The sequence below is a fragment of the Pleurodeles waltl genome, chromosome 2_1 (assembly GCF_031143425.1).
Source record: "Pleurodeles waltl isolate 20211129_DDA chromosome 2_1, aPleWal1.hap1.20221129, whole genome shotgun sequence".
Taxonomy (NCBI): Eukaryota; Metazoa; Chordata; class Amphibia; order Caudata; family Salamandridae; genus Pleurodeles; species Pleurodeles waltl.
In genome coordinates this window covers 213564289-213580650 of record NC_090438.1, presented here as the reverse complement: position 1 = coordinate 213580650, position 16362 = coordinate 213564289, and positions in this window count along the sequence as shown.

Genomic DNA, 16362 nt, shown 5'->3' with positions numbered 1-16362 from the left:
ATTTTAAAGGCAGGCATGCCTTGCTGGCTGCTTTTAAATTACAGTTATGTGCAAAACCGACTTTGTAATTAAAAGTAGTTCCAAAGTCTTAAACTACCTTATTTTTTACATATGCCACCCATAAGGTGTGCCCTATGTGCCCCTAGGGATGGGTGCCATGTAACTATAAGCAGGGACCTTATAAAATTGTTCCATAAGAACTGGTGAGGTAAAACAGCCAAATTTGTTTTTCCCTCATTGTAGTGAATGGCTTCCTTAGGCTAGAATGGAGAGACTTTATTTTAACTTCTAAAGTCCCCTTAAGTATCAGATACCTTAAGTTTGGGATTCAATTAATTGGTATAATTAAGCCCACAACTTACAATTGTTGGATTTAGTTTAACATGTTCAGATAAAGAGTTTTAAACTTTACCTGAAAAGTTGCAAGCTTCAGCCCTGCAGTGTTTTGCCGCTTTGCTCTGACTCGCCAGCCTCTGGCAGCCTGGCCAGGCTGCCTTGATGAGGTGTGAAGAGTCCTGGCTCAACAGAAAGAAATGTGCCTTGGGAAGGATATGTTCCCTCAGCAGATGAGGAAGCCGGAGGAATGGAGGGCTGCCAAATTGGTCTTCAAAGGCAGGGAAGAACATTGGAGCAACCCAGCACCTTCCTCACATCCTGCAAACCCAGACAATTAGCCCCCCCAATTAGATTAGGAGAGGGCAGGAGAAGGGTGTGTTTAAGATTTTTAGGCACACCAGTGGGTGGGCTCAGCCAGATGTAACCTCCAAAAATCACTTTCAGCCATTATGGATTTTTAAAGAATGTTGCTCCTTGGGATTGATTTTTGCCACACTTCCCAGGAAGTGGTCATCACAGGGGGAAGGACCCTGCACCTGATTGGAGAACCAGGACCCCCCTATTTTTCACTCAGGAGCAAGGATAAAACTGGCAGACCTGCACCCACACCTCAGATACCTACCAGATTCCAACAAGGAAGAACTACAGAAGAAAAAGGACTGCCCTGCTGGACCCCTGACCTGCACCTGCACACTACACTCTTCAGGACTGTACCAGCAGCATACTTGGACTTCACCACAAGAAGGACTTTGCCTGGCTTCAACTGGTTCAATGAGGGACTCCCTGTTTGCTACAGGGGAAAACTTGCTAACCAGAGTCCCCTGCACCAACTCCTGAAGAAACTGACCAGCTGACCACTGTCCAGTGGCCAAAAGGAGTTTGCAGCAGATGCAGTCTTGGAGTTGTAATCTGCACCATCAAGGAGCATCTCAGAGCTTCTGGAACCTTGGGGTGAGCTGAGGACCTCAAAAGAACCTTAAAGAAACATCTGGAAGAAGATCCAGAAGTTTGGAGAACTTTTGGAAAAAAGCTACATAATGGGACCTACCCGCCGCAGCAACTCTAGCCGGCTTGCCTTAACCACGACCCGGCCTGACTTGCAGGTTCATCCTGGTGAAGAAAATCTCAGAAATAGTGACTAAGTCCGAAAGTAGAAAGTTGACCGGGACCTCCCAGGCAGTGTATCTGAAGAGGGCTTCAGGGACGTCAGATCAAGATTCAGGTTTGCCCTGGTCAAAGGATTTTCATCTACAAAAAAATGACTACGTCCGAAGGTAAAAATCTCCACTGAGGGCTCCCGCGACCTGTTTCCGAGGAGGAGTGCCAGGAGATCGGATTGGACTGGCGACTTAGTCCCGCTGAAGAAAATCTTCAAAAATATGACTAAGTCTGAAGCTGTAACTGAGCCGCTCTCCATCGAGATCGTGCTCAAACTTTGACTTTGCCCGGTCGAGGTACGACCAGATGACCAGATTGGCACTATTCATTTCTAAGCACTAAAAAGCATTAATTCTTTAAAAATTCATATCTCCAGTTCCCCTTATTCAATTTAATTTGTTTTGGTGTCATTTTTAGGATAAAAATATAATCTATTTATATAAATTGGTTTTGGATTTTGTTGTATTTTATGTTTTACTTATTTACTGTTTTGTGATTTTTAAATGCTTTACACATGTCTCCAAAGTTAAGCCTTGTCACTTGTTTCCAAGTTGCCAAGGGTTGAGCTGGGTTTAATTTATTGAGACCTAAGTGAACCTAAGTGGAGGTTAGTGGCCTATTGCTAAGTAAAGGTACTTACCTCCCTTACCAATAACCCATTTCCCAACAGCTAGTAACATGAAGGGCGCTAATTGAAGAGTAAAACTTGCATGTTTACTGTCAGAGCTGTGCCTGTGTAGCACTGTTCACAAAGCGTATTGAGTTGAGAAGGCCCCCACAAAAGGATTACCTTGCAGAGTGTTGTTTGTCAACCATTCTGTTCAAATAGCCATGTAACAGGCACCCTTGCACCATGAAGCAAGAAAGGATGGTTTTGTACATTGTCTGCACTCTGTGCACCTGAGATGTGATTTGTCTGATGTTATCTGTAAATACTGCAACATGGCATACATATGTTCATCATTAAGCCATGTCAACCTTGCCATATGCTACATGTCCAATGTGCAGACAGTACCATACATTTGTCAGGTCAATCTACTGTGCTTCATATGTACACAGTATACATGTTCAATATTCACAGAGCAATGTACCATGTTTTTGTTTTAAAGGTGGACTTGCACCCAACACTAACACTGAGGTGGAGACCTTCAGAGATCCCAATGCTACCAGTGAGTGCCACCTAAATGTTTTCTGTGTTCTGGAAGGATTGTGTTTGATCTCTGATATTGGTTGCAATGACAAGTGTAGAAGGTATCATCATTTACTGGAAAAAGATTTTTCCATACATCTTAAATCACGAATGCAGTAGAACAAATTTGCATGTGCCATAGATAGGCAAAAATGTCAATGTGCATGTAATGCCAATCTATGCAGGCCCACAAGATGGATGCTCCAAATCTTCTGTGGTAATGTTTGCCAAACTATGGTGTATCATCACCAGCCCCAAGACCAACTTATGGTCATAATTTCAAATGTATATCACCCATGCTATGGGCCAAAATTAACAAATATATTCAAAACGTATATGTCAGAAAGAGTGCATGAGTTAGACTGAGAGTTTCAAGACACAGTATTGTTGCCCAAGTCCGAATTTGTGTAGGGCACAGGTGTGGTTAGGGTGTAAGAGATATTCCAGACAACATAACCAATAATCAACATTGCATGTGTATGGGAAACTGTACACAGTGAACAGCCATATTCATTTGATAGTCTTACTAATGTGTGTTCCCTTCATACTATGCCCATACATGTAGAAAACGTTTTCCATTGCTGCCACAACTGGTACAGTAAAAGGGATGTGCTGACATTAATGCCATTCAAACAGGAAAATATTTTGGGATACAAACATGTACTAGTATCTAGCTTTGAACTTGGGAGTCAATAAACTTGTGTTACCATGTGAGCAGGCTATGCCTCACAAAACAACATTCCTTCCTAAGATCTATGCTGCATATGTATTTGTGAGGTGGAAAAGCTAAAATGTATAATTTATTAGAGCAATACCATTGGGCAAATGGCATAACCTTGTGAGTTGTTGTGGTTGTGTAAAGTACATTGTCCATAGCAACCATCTTATTGGCTTCACCACTTATCCCACATTTATCCTGATGTATGTCAACTGTCAACCAGCATCATCTGTACCTGAGCATCCCTCAGAGTCCTGAATATCAATGACATGTGAGATGGGGTGACAGAGGAGCAATTAGTAAAATGCCCTGGTGGTTTTAAGTATGAACATTTGTATGGAGGAATTCTATGTGAACATGGCTTTGGATGGTTCAACTTCAATCTGCCTGTCAAATGCACATTGCTGGCACAGTTGTCCACATGACAATCTATGGACATTTTGGGGGTCATTCCGCCCGCCAATGTTCCCCCTCCAAAATACCGCTCCGCGGTCGCAAGACCGCTGAGGGTATTTTGGGATTTGCCCTGGGCTGGCGGGCGGCAGCCAAAAGGCCGCCCGCCAGCCCAGGGCAAATCAACCTTCCCACTAGGACGCCGGCTCAGAATTGAGCCGGCGGGGTGGGAAGGTGTGACGGGTGCTGTTGCACCCGTCGCGTATTTCAGTGTCTGCAAAGCAGGCACTGAAATACTAAGTGGGGCCCTCTTACGGGGGCCCCTGCAGTGGCCATGCCATTGGCATGGGCACTGCAGGGGCCCCCAGGGGCCCCGCGGCACCCCCTACCGCCATCCTGTTCCTGGCGGGAGACCCGCCAGGAACAGGATGGCGGTAGGGGGTGTCAGAATCCCCATGGCGGCGGAGCGCGCTCCGCCGCCATGGAGGATTCCCCCGAGCAGCGGAAAGTCGGCGGGAGACCGCCGACTTTCCGTTTCTGACTGCGGCTGAACCGCCGCAGTCAGAATGCTCGAGGGAGCACCGCCAGCCTGTTGGCAGTGCTCCCGTGGTCGGTGACCCTGGCGGTCACCGGCCGCCAGGGTCAGAATGACCCCCTTTGTCTGGCAAGTTCAGGCAGAATGTGAGGATTCCTACCTCAGTGCAGACAGAATAGGTATGGCTAGATGGGACATATATTAGCAATTCACACATGTTAGAGCAGTTAAAGGCTTGACTCATATTGTCATAGGCACAATGTCACATATTTGACATGTGCTCATACCTTTGTAGTGTGTTAAAAAGCCAATGTATAATGGGCCACATGCATGTCTGCACTATGTTGTCAACATACTGCCCATTACACAGACCACCTACTGGTGGCCTTACCCATACTGGCTCCCAAAAAAGCTGTCACCCTTGATTCAGTTTTGGCAAGGACCTGCACGATACAGCACAAGATACTTGTACATATGATATCTACAGCATGCATGCACACACTCATCACACGGATATGATTTGAGGTGATGTGCATCAAGGTGACATTCCTTGCTGACATGCATTGACAGACACTAGGATATGTAAAGGGCAGCACCGTATTGCTTGAATTTAATTAAATGAGCCATATAATCGGCTTCCTGGTATTTTCATTACTCAATGTAGGAGAAGTATCCAACAGGTCTGTTTTATGTGAGGTAGTTAGCCACCCTCCATCCCTCTTTTAACTTCCTGGCACAGTCAGTCTATGTAGCAATGTGTGTGGCCTTGTGTATTTGCCATTACAGTTACGTAATGCTGAGGCACAATACCTGTACTTCTTAGACATTACTAGTTTTACATAGGTTAGAAGCCATAGATTACACCCCACTGCATGCTGCGTAATAAACCCCAGGGAGTTCCTAGGTGGACCATGTGTGCCATCCATGTGTACACAACAACACGTTTCCTAATCAGTGTCAGTATTAACATGGTTCTACATTGAAACTGCAAATTCATACATCTATAGTGGCAATCCCTGAGTACTTTTGTTTTGTTACATTAGGAAAAGTATATGTTTTTTATGATGGATGGTCTTATTTTAATCGAAATAATTTTTGGCTAGAGATGCCACATGTGATGTTTTAAAAAACTTCAGCCTAATATTGCCTAAAACATGTCATAGTTCAGCTTTGCCTGATACAGATTTCTTTCCTCTCCAAGAGATAATGTGACGCCTGACCAGCAAAAGGCCTTCTTTATACATTTGGAGAGATACAACCAAATCAAGCATGTTGCCTGGGCCTACTGGTGCATCGGATAGCAGTACAATTTAAAAAATGGCAGCTGGGACATGGAAGCCTACACCTCGGGCCAACGAGAGCATGACAAGGCTGGCACAAGCCAGGATGTAATGTGCCCTATGTGGATGGATCTGTTTCCATTTCTGGCCCCTGTACTGCTCAGCCGGCTATAACACCACTAGCTGTGGGCACAGCCACTGGGCATCCTGCCGATTTTGAGAAACTGGTTCTTATGGATGAAATAGCCACAAGTAGCCACTCACATGCAGATGGTCAAGACTTTGTAGCAGTCAGTAAATAGGATTGTTGACCTTATTTTAGCATAGGTTAGGATAGGTTTTAGCAAAGGCATAGGTTAGTTTAGTTTTAGTAATTTTAACATGTTATTAGTGATTTGTTGTTAGTTGGAGGTATGGGTGGGTACGTTATTAAGTGTGTGGGAGATGATGTGTAGGATATGTTTTCTGAAGGATTTAAAAAAACAAATACTGAAAATATATATTTGTTTAGCTTTCAATGTTTAGATAGATTGTATATAGGTGTAGTTCATGTTGGCATTGTGTGAAAATGTGTATTAATGGGGGTTAATGTTTAGGATGTCTGATGTCTTACATGTGTAGAGTAGTATAAATTTAGGCTAAGTATTTTAAAGTAGACTTTAGTTGAGTAGTATAGGTTAGTTGCCATATGTCTAGTCATAGTTTAGATTAGATAAGTAAGGTAGTACTGCGTAGTTAGTTTTACATTTTTATAAGTTTTATAAGTTTTATATTGGCAATAATGAACAAGGTTTTTTACTTACATGACTATTTCATGATTTACTGCGTAGGAGTTGTCATATATGCATTGGTTGTGTCAAGCACATTCTGTAGAATTTCCATGTAGTGTTTGTATACATGTGTAAGTAGGTGAAACACCTACGGAGAAGATCCTGTCAAGTTAGTCAGGGAGTCACCTAAAGGATCTTCAAACATGATTGTGCACTGTAAGTAGCACTCTTGCTGTGAATGGGCACACAGCCCAAAGCCGGTATTCACATACTATTGCACTATGTTTGTAAGTTATGCGATATGCATTGAATGCATGATTATGTCAAACCATTGTCATTAATCAAGGATTTTTTGGGTCACACACAGATGCCAGCCACTTACACACTCACCATTTTATTGTTACAGCAGTTTTGTTTTGCTAGCTAGTAACTATGGAGTTGGTACACACCTGGGCAGAAACTATATTCATCCTTATGATTGACTGATTCTTAATTGTTGCAATTAATGATTTTAACCTTGGGTAACTTTTTGATAGTTTAGATGCACATAGAGTTCATGTAAACAATTTCCCTTGGCCTGTGTAGTTTTGGCCATGGCTCTGTGTAACCCAATTCCCTTTACATAGTAGGTATTTAAGGTCAGCACATCCGCCATGGTCTACTTAGTCCAATCATCAAGAGACATACAACAAGCAAGTTGAAGTGCATTTATTTACATCTGTGTACGTAAGAAGTATCACAGTGGCAGTTATTTCAGCTACAACCCCAACATTGTTTGAGAGCTAAAGGATGTCCAGACAGATTTAAAGGGGGATACATGTCATGTGGAGAAAAAAAGTATTCCAGTGAGGCAGAAATCCAAATTGAAGGGAGGGCACATTGACAGTCCACAAATGGATAACAGCAACATGTGGGTAAACACAAAGTAAACTGTGCTAGATGGCAAGTGTGATGGCATTTTACTCAACACAGGTCCAGTGGGAAACTTACCAAAGACAAATGTTGCTGGGTAGCTCTTCACAAGAAAGTGGGAAAGTCTACATCCTCCTCCTCTGATGTGTGGTGTACCTCCCCTGAGGGTAGTGGTGTTTATGTGAGGCACCTGAGGAACACACATATCAGGGGCTGAAGATGTGGATCCCTTGCCCCCAGCAACATTTGCCTGTGCCAACAAAGAAGGCAGCACAGCACTCAGAAGTGCCTGCTGGCTTGTCAGCAAAGCAACAACGTCACAGTGAATGGCACCCATTGCTGTAATATAGGAGTCCTGCTCCGCTCCATAGATTGAAGGATGGTGGGTATCACCCTCAGCTGGGCGGCAACCTCACTGGTGTCACATTGGCAGGACTGTTGTTGCCTCTGCCTCATAACACCAGCAATATCAGCTAGGGACTGTTGCAATCTCTAGATCGGAGTGCAGGTGTCTCTAATTGCATTAGAGGTGTCCTTATTGGGATTGACTCACCTACGGAATCCCTCTGGGGTGTCTGCAATGGTCTCCATCTCCACCCACACCTCATCCAAAATCTGCCACTGGTCTCCTACCACTTGGTGTTGAAATACAACCAGTGGGCCCACTGGAGCCCAGAGCTGGCCTCGGACTTGCTGATAGTGTTGGTTGGATAGCAGGCAGTTCCTCTGGAGACCTGATGACGCAGTCAGAAGCTCCCACTCCTGGAAAAGGTTAGACATTGTAGTCCAGGATTTGCTGAAGCATGTCTTCATCAAAGGAGACAGGATGTCATTGGCTTCAGGTTGGTCATCCTGGACAGGCAGCTGGTCAAGAGGAGTTGTTTCTCCCTCTGCCATCAAATGTATATTTGTCAATGTTAAGCAATGCTAGATGTTGACAGAATTTATCTGGCTGACATACGGTATTTATCCTCATTCACTTTCAAATCAACATTGATGTGTCATATCTTTGGGACTTGTATGTATTGAGGGGAAGTGGCAATGTAGTTGCCTTTCAGATGGCAGTATCTGTGCATTGTTCACATGCCACTGTGTGAGAAGGGTCTTTGCTTGCGTCATACCAAACATTATAACAAAGTTACACAGCTTGCTGGCCTGTCCTGCCGGTGGAAGTATGTTGAGGTAAGGTACACATCCAGCTTGGTGAATGGCACTTCTTTTCATGATGGCTATGCTTAACGTTTTGTCATGTATTTACAGCACCACTGTGCATATTGTACAAATATTCTTCTAAGTCACCAATGTACCTAGCATTCCCTGTGGCCACTACTCAGGCCACAGCTCCTGCGAAAGTAAACAGGGCATGTTGATATATTTAATTTGATCCTGCTGTCAGCCTTACACACGCTACATAATGGCAGTCTGCCTTGTTGCACTATCTGGCATGTACATTGTGCATTTATGTGGCTAATGTTGATATTGGTCATGTATCCACACTACTCTACACAGCAAGCAACTTGCTACACTGCAGGAGTGCATAAGTGCATGTACTTGCAATTGGTGTGCTATATGTCTAGACAGTGGCCAGTGTGTGCTAATTCTGAGGTGACATACACAGTAAAACTAAGTACATAGCTAGCACTGACTCTCACCCCATTTTATCATTGCCAGAGTTGGCTATCTGCTGTGTATCACACATTGTTATACTCAGCCCCACTCTCTTGAACGTGTACATGTCTCCTCTGGCAATCCTCATTTAGGCTCAGTGACTCCACATATTGTCATACACAAATGGAAGCCTGATCATACATTGACTCATATGTGATGCCAAAGCCTATATTTACATTCACCACTTCCAAATGCCTAACATAGCTGCATGTATTTTTGAGCTATGTATCAGGCTAGACACACACATGATAGTAGTTTGGATATTGCATTGCGTGGACCTACACTGGCTTTACCCATACTTCTCAGCCTCAAACCATTGCAGATTCCTACCCATAGTTATGGCAACCTAGCTCACCCTGTCAATTCTGCATTCACTGTCTGTCATCCTCATGCTTTGACTTCTGAATTCTGGTATGCGTTTTCTTCCTCCTTTTCCCTCTGGCATGTGTTACTACATCTTCCCCCTGGTGCACATCACTTGTAGGATGTAGTACACCTATGCCCTCTTTATGTCATCCCGTCTCAGCTGCAACAGATGTGTGAAACTATCAAACAGAGCAATATGTGCATATAGCTCAGGCTACCTTGCAGTACACACTCCACTTCTCACCTCTGTGATGCGCAATTTGCCCCCATTTAAAAACAGTAACAATTCAATGTGCTCAGCCAAACATATTAAACAGACTACCAGGGGACAAACTGGCTCACACATCATTTATTTGACAAAATAAAAAGTGCACTATTTTATGCATCACTTGCTTCACCCCCCTGAGATTTTGTAAATACCAGGATTCAGGATGTTGGCTACCATGACAAGCTACACCTGTGTGCTTACACCCCTCACATCAGTGCTTCTGTGTACAATGTAGTTTAATGCTAAGGACTAAGGGGCACATTTATGAGCCCATGCACCACCAGTGCAGCACTTGTGTTTACACACAAGAAGTACAGATGGCAGACCTTTATGTGTAAGGCCACGCAAAGGCTATTTGACTAGCATCATAGATATGGAGTAAGGCAATGCATTGAATAATGGCTGTGTTGCCTTAGTTTGTGTCAGGTTGAAGAACCAGAACCTTATGGGCCTGGCGGCGCAGGGTACGCCTGAAATCTCCTTGGATTCACCTGCCTCAACTAACAGAGACACGGGACACTCTGTCAGGCGTAAAAGATCAGATTTTATTAGCTGCAGCTAGTACAGTTGTCCAAGAAGTACACAAGGTATGTTCTCAGGAGACTGCCACTTTACTTTGTGGCGCACAATCTTATATACCGTATAAAAACCATTTATTAACTACATACACTCCCAGAACACATAGAAAGGAGCCAGTAAGAATAATGTAAAGATAGAACAGAGCCAATAGAAATGTCGGAAAACAAGACAGCACCAATAGAAGGAATTGGAAAACAAAGTATCAAGTGACTTAAGGTTGCCTCCCCTCCAGCTGTGTTTGTCACCCCTCCCTTGAACTAATTCATTAACCGATCCACAACGAAGTTGCATGTGGTGTGATAAGTTTGTGTGCGTTTGGAGGACAGTTGTGAAATGAGAGAATACTAGCAAAGGACAGCGAAGGCCAGACGATAAGATAAGATCGGCGGAGAATAGTGTGAGCCTACAGATAGTTGAAACAAGGATTAGAAAACCAGACAGGGATTAGTGTACTCGGTCAGACCTTAATACCAGCCTTGTAAAGATAGAGGCAGAAGACTGTTTTGAACACCATGTTGCAGAATAAGCAGAAAAGGCAGAATGGACTTCGTTCGCTGTGCTGCCTGAGTGAAGGCAACATAAAATGGCGGCGGGCCACAAAATGGCGGGTCGATACGATCGTATTAAAAATCGAATTTCCTCAGACCCTCCTTTTGCCAGAACTCAGGCAAGATACACAAACTCATGTTAATCTGAGTCGATGTCTATGGCCATGAGGTCATCAAGCTGTTGCTGTACCATCATTTTGATATTCTCTGCTCTTTGTGACTTGGGTTTGGGAATACATGCAGTAGCACATAGGTTGCAGACGGCAGGACCGCAGTGCATACAAAGACAACAAGAGAATATAAAAGCTAAAATTACTCCAAAGAATGTCAATACCTTCCTACCCCATTTGGACAGTAATCCCCAAAACCACTCTGAAAAGGACCAATCTCCTTCGTCCTGATGAATCGACTCGGAGATTATGTGTAACTTAGAGATAGCTTGGTATACTGTCGGAGCGTCATTAGGTATGAAAATACAGCAACTTGATCCGATCAATTTGCATACTCCACCACGGTCCGCAAGAACAAAGTCTAAGGCAACACGGTTCTGCAAGGTCATAAGACGATCAGCCTGTAGTTCAGCTGTAATGTTACTTAAAGCTCCTACAGTGATGTCTATGGTGGTTTCTACGACACGAACCAATTGCCTTATATTTCTGCTGTTGGCCATTGGACCCCAGAAGGGAAGAAATCCTTTGAGGAAATCTCCTCCCTCTTGTCCTGCTGTGTCTTTCGAATCCACAATCCCTCTGCCATATCTATTTTTATGATGATTCGCAGGAGCGGTGTATGTAGGGGGAAGAAGAAAGGCTATATAACAAGTACCAGAAAAATCAGCTGGCAACCAGGTATAAGCCCTATCGTGGCAAACGAAGTATGTACCTTGAGATGGTACTAACGGCAGTGAATTCAGGGCTGAATAAACATATGTATGGGAACATAAACTTTCTCTTTGTCCGGTGTTTGGAGTTCTACCATTTATTTGCAGACAGAAATTTCCTTGTTGGGGTATGACCCGTATCGGAGGAGATTTTCCTTGCTCAACCTTATCATTGAGGCTGGAAATGTAATTAGTTATGTTCCAATTGGTATATGCTTTTCTTTCATCTATGGAAGCTTCACTTTTTTCCATGATTTTAGCCATAGCTACCATTCCCTTTATCAATAAACTATGACTGAAATCTGAACCAACACTATGTGAACTGACAGGTTGTTTAATTTTGCTTTGATATGCATTATTGAAAATGACAAAATAAGCCCAAGCGGAACCTTCATAGGAGAATGGAAGAACTAAATATGGCATTCCTTTTTCTACCGTATGTGGTATGAGTCCACACACCCAACAGTCAGTTGTATTGATCACTAACTGATGTTGATGTAACAACTGGACGAAGGAATTGTTAAAGTATTCAGTTCTTCTGATGAGTTCATGCTGGGGAAGAGTGTGGAATAGGTGCGGAGAGATAGTAGAAGGAGATGTAGAGGTAGGAGAAGAGACAACTTTTTGCTGCAGAGTAATAATGATCCAGTTTACAGATGCCAAAAGAATACACGACAATATAATGACGCATAGAGCAATACTACAACGACTACATATTTCTTTACAATTATTCTTTACATTTTTACTTTCTCTTTTATTTAATGTAGCCTCCATCTTTCTAAGTGGATGCTCACGGCAATCTTCCTCAATCACTGTAGTCACGATTATCTACCGTCCTATGACACTGTGAGGTCCTGCAGGCCTATTGCCACTTACTCAGGTCGTAACTAAGACTCCTACCGTGACCCTGCAACCGGGATAGAGTACTACATAGGAGAGAAATTTACAAGTTCTTTGGTCTCAAATTATAGCGTTCCTGTCCAGAGGCAGTCTGGTTTTGAAACAATGTTCCTGGATTTGTCGTGTTCAAGCGTCGATGCGATGGTATTGCTTCTTGAAGGATGTCGTCGTCCTCTTTCTCAGAAAGTGTTCCAATTAGACGCGCATCACTGAATGGTACAAATTGCAGAACTTTCTCACTTTCAGAGTCACTGATGCCTCTACGGACCCACTGATCGAAAGGCAAGGGCAAAGGCACTTTCTTGCAGTGCACGGCATGCACCCAGTTTTTCTTTCCTTCGACTTTAACTGCTGTTCTTGTGGTCAAAAGAACCAGGCGTGGCTCTCTCCATCGGGGCTCCAAATTTCTCTGTCGTTGGAAATTTTTCGTGCAGACCCAGTCACCTGGTCGGATGGAATGACCTGGGTCTGTGGAAGCCTCTGATAGAGCACTCTGAACCTGTTGATGAAGAACACGCAATTTAGTTGTAAGGTCATGCAAGTAGTCAATCAACATCGGGTATGGCAAGTCTGAATATTTCTTAGGGCGAGGAACTCCCCATACATTAGCTGGGCGACCAAATATCACTTTGTAAGGGCTAAGCCCCAAACGAGAGTGTACTGCTGTTCTGGTGGACAGAAGAGCCAATGGTAAAGCATCAGGCCAATTAAGTCCTGTGCTAGCTTGCACCTTAGCAATTTTAAGCTTCAAGGTTCCATTGTAGCATTCTACTAAACCAGCCGACTGTGGGTGATTCGCCGCGTGGAACTTCTGTTTTATGCCAAGACCTGCACAAACTTTTTGCATGACTTGACCCACAAATTCGCTCCCATTGTCACTCCAGACAATGCGCGGCAAACCAAACCTAGGGAAGAATTCTTTCAAAAGTATTTTGGCAGTTGATAAAGCAGTATTGTCCTTCAGAGGGTAGGCTTCTACCCATCTAGAAAAAGCACATACTACCACCAGAACATATTTGAGGTTGTTGCATCGTTCCATGTGAATATAATCGATCTGCAACACCTCAAATGGATATGTTGGAGGAGCAAAATGACCTGCTGGAGTTGGGGTTCCCTTTCCCGGATTGTACATCAAGCAAACAATACAATGTTTTACTACATTATTTGCACACTTTGGGATCCCCTCATTTTGCCACACTGGAGCCAGAAGTTTACATATTCCTTTTGCACTCAGGTGAGCTGGACCATGTGCCATAGTAACTACAGGTAGTACATAAGCATCTGGTAACAGCCAACGTTGATGTTCTGATAATTCAACCCAACATCCCATCTCATCTAACATTCCTGTACTTTCCTTCCACTTTCTCAACTCATTCTCCGTAGCCTCTCCTTGAATTGATTTCACACTCTCTACTGTATCTTCACACATTCCCTTTTCTCTTACGCAGTTTGCGGGACCTGTAACATACATTCGACTTGTGTTGTCTCTGGCTGTCTTTTTTGCTACCTCATCTGCAAATGCATTTCCTCGACCAACATCGTCCACAATCTTTTTGTGTGCACTACACTTCACGATCGCTATCTGAGTAGGCATTGTAAGTGACTCAAGAAGTTCAGTCACTAATTGACCATGTTGTATCTTAGTACCATGGGAAGTAAAGAATCCTCTTTCCTTCCATAAGCGCCCAAAGTTAAACGCTACACCAAAAGCGTATTGGCTATCAGTGTACACGTTTACTCTTTTTCCTTCGGATAACACACACGCTCTAGTTAAGGCTATCAATTCAGCTGCCTGAGCTGAATTATGTCTAATGCGTGCTGTCTCCACAATCGTATGCAAAGTAGTAATAGCGTAGGCTGAAACTGTATCTCCATTCGGGAGCTTGAAACAAGAACCATCTACCCATAGTGTTCCATCTGGATTCACCAATGGCGTGTCTTTTAGGTCAATTCTACCCTTAGTCTCTTCTTCAGTACGGAGAAAACAATCATGCTGTTCAGAGACATCTCTCTCTTCTGGAAGAGGCAACAAAGTAGCTGGATTCAGGGTATTACATCGTTTGATGTGTATGTGACTAGCCAAAAGCGTCAGCTCATATCTGGACAACCGAGCACTCGTAAGATGCTGCGTTTTTGTCCTATTTAGTAAAGTATCCACTGCATGTGGCACCATAACAATGAGAGTATTATCTAGCACTACTCCAGCAGACTGTCGAATAGAAATTGCTGCTGCCGCTGTCGCCTTAAGACAACTAGGCAATGCTTTAGCTACTGGATCTAACGTAGCTGAGAAATATGCGCATGGTCGCTGTTGATCTCCAAAACGCTGCGTTAAGACTGACAATGCACAACCCTCTCTTTCGTGGACATAGAGCGTAAAGGGCTTACTGTAATCAGGAGTACCCAATACAGGAGCAGAACACAAAGCAATACGCAAATCAGTAAAACTCTTCTGACACTCGTCAGTCCACGGAAGAGGCTGAGGCGTATCTTTTACAGTTAGTGCCAACAGCGGTTTAGCCAATAAAGAGAAACTCGGAATCCACTGTCTACAATAAGAAGTAATGCCCAAAAAGGCACGTACCTCTCTTTGTGTGGATGGCACTGACATTTGTGCAATTGCCTGAATTCGTTCGGGGGTCAATCGTCGTCCCTCCTTTGACAAGAGATGACCCAAATAAGTCACCTCGCGACAGACATATTGTAATTTAGAAGGAGAAACCTTGTGATTTAGATCAAACAAATGACGCAACAGTGCAACGGTCACGTTTTTGCAAATCTCCTCTGAATCAGCGGCAACTAACAAGTCATCCATGTACTGAATGAGAGCGGCACCGGACGGTAAGGAAAAGGCATCAAGATGACATTTTAGAGCTTGACTGTAAACAGAGGGACTTTCACAATAACCTTGAGGTGCGCGTTTAAACCGGAAGCTTCGGCCTCCGAGGGAAAAACCAAAAATATCTCTACTCTCTTCGGCGATGGGAATACTAAAGAAAGCGTTCTTTAAATCGATAACTGAAAACCAAGTCGCTGTAGAAGGTATCATCGTCAACAGAGCAGTGATATCTGGGACTACAGGAAACTGCGGTACGACAATCTTGTTTACCTCCCGAAGATCAATTACAAAACGATAAACAGGAGGCTGAGAAGGATCAGTGCGTTTAAGAACCGGAAGAACAGGACTGTTACATATATTTCCTCTCGTTTCCTCAACCACACCCTTCTGAATCAAATCATGGACAATTTCCAGAAGTGCTTTCTCACCTTCAGTAGAGATTCTGTATTGCGGAATACGTGGCATTTCAGCATTGGGCTTAAGAGTAACAACATAAGGTGGGATCTCAAGACAACCAACGTCATTCGGACCCGTAGCCCAAAGCGTTTCGGGAAGAGAAAGCAATTCAGGTGGGAATTGATCTTTTGATAAGTACATTGGACCAGTCATTTTCTGTCCTAGAGTGAGGTATACACCAGAAGGTGAACAATATATCGTAGCATGCATTCTTTTTAATAGATCTAAACCCAACAGATTTTCACCACAACCATTCGTCAGAAGAAGCGGAGCTTCTAAATCATAAGGGCCTATTGAAACAGGCAAAGGGCAAGAAACTGGATTGCGAACAGGGGCGCCAGAAAATCCTACAGATACATTCGTTAAGCCAGACAAAGGTGCGCCAGGGAGTTTAGAATGAATGATAGAGCTTCTCATGGCACCAGTATCTAAAAGAAATGGCTCTGAAACACCCATTCTAGTGACATTAACATAAGGTCCATTCTGATTCACTGGAATTGACGTAACCCCCTTACTTTGTCCATGGCTGTCCTATTCAAAATGAAGACTTTCATTCCCTCCTTCAAT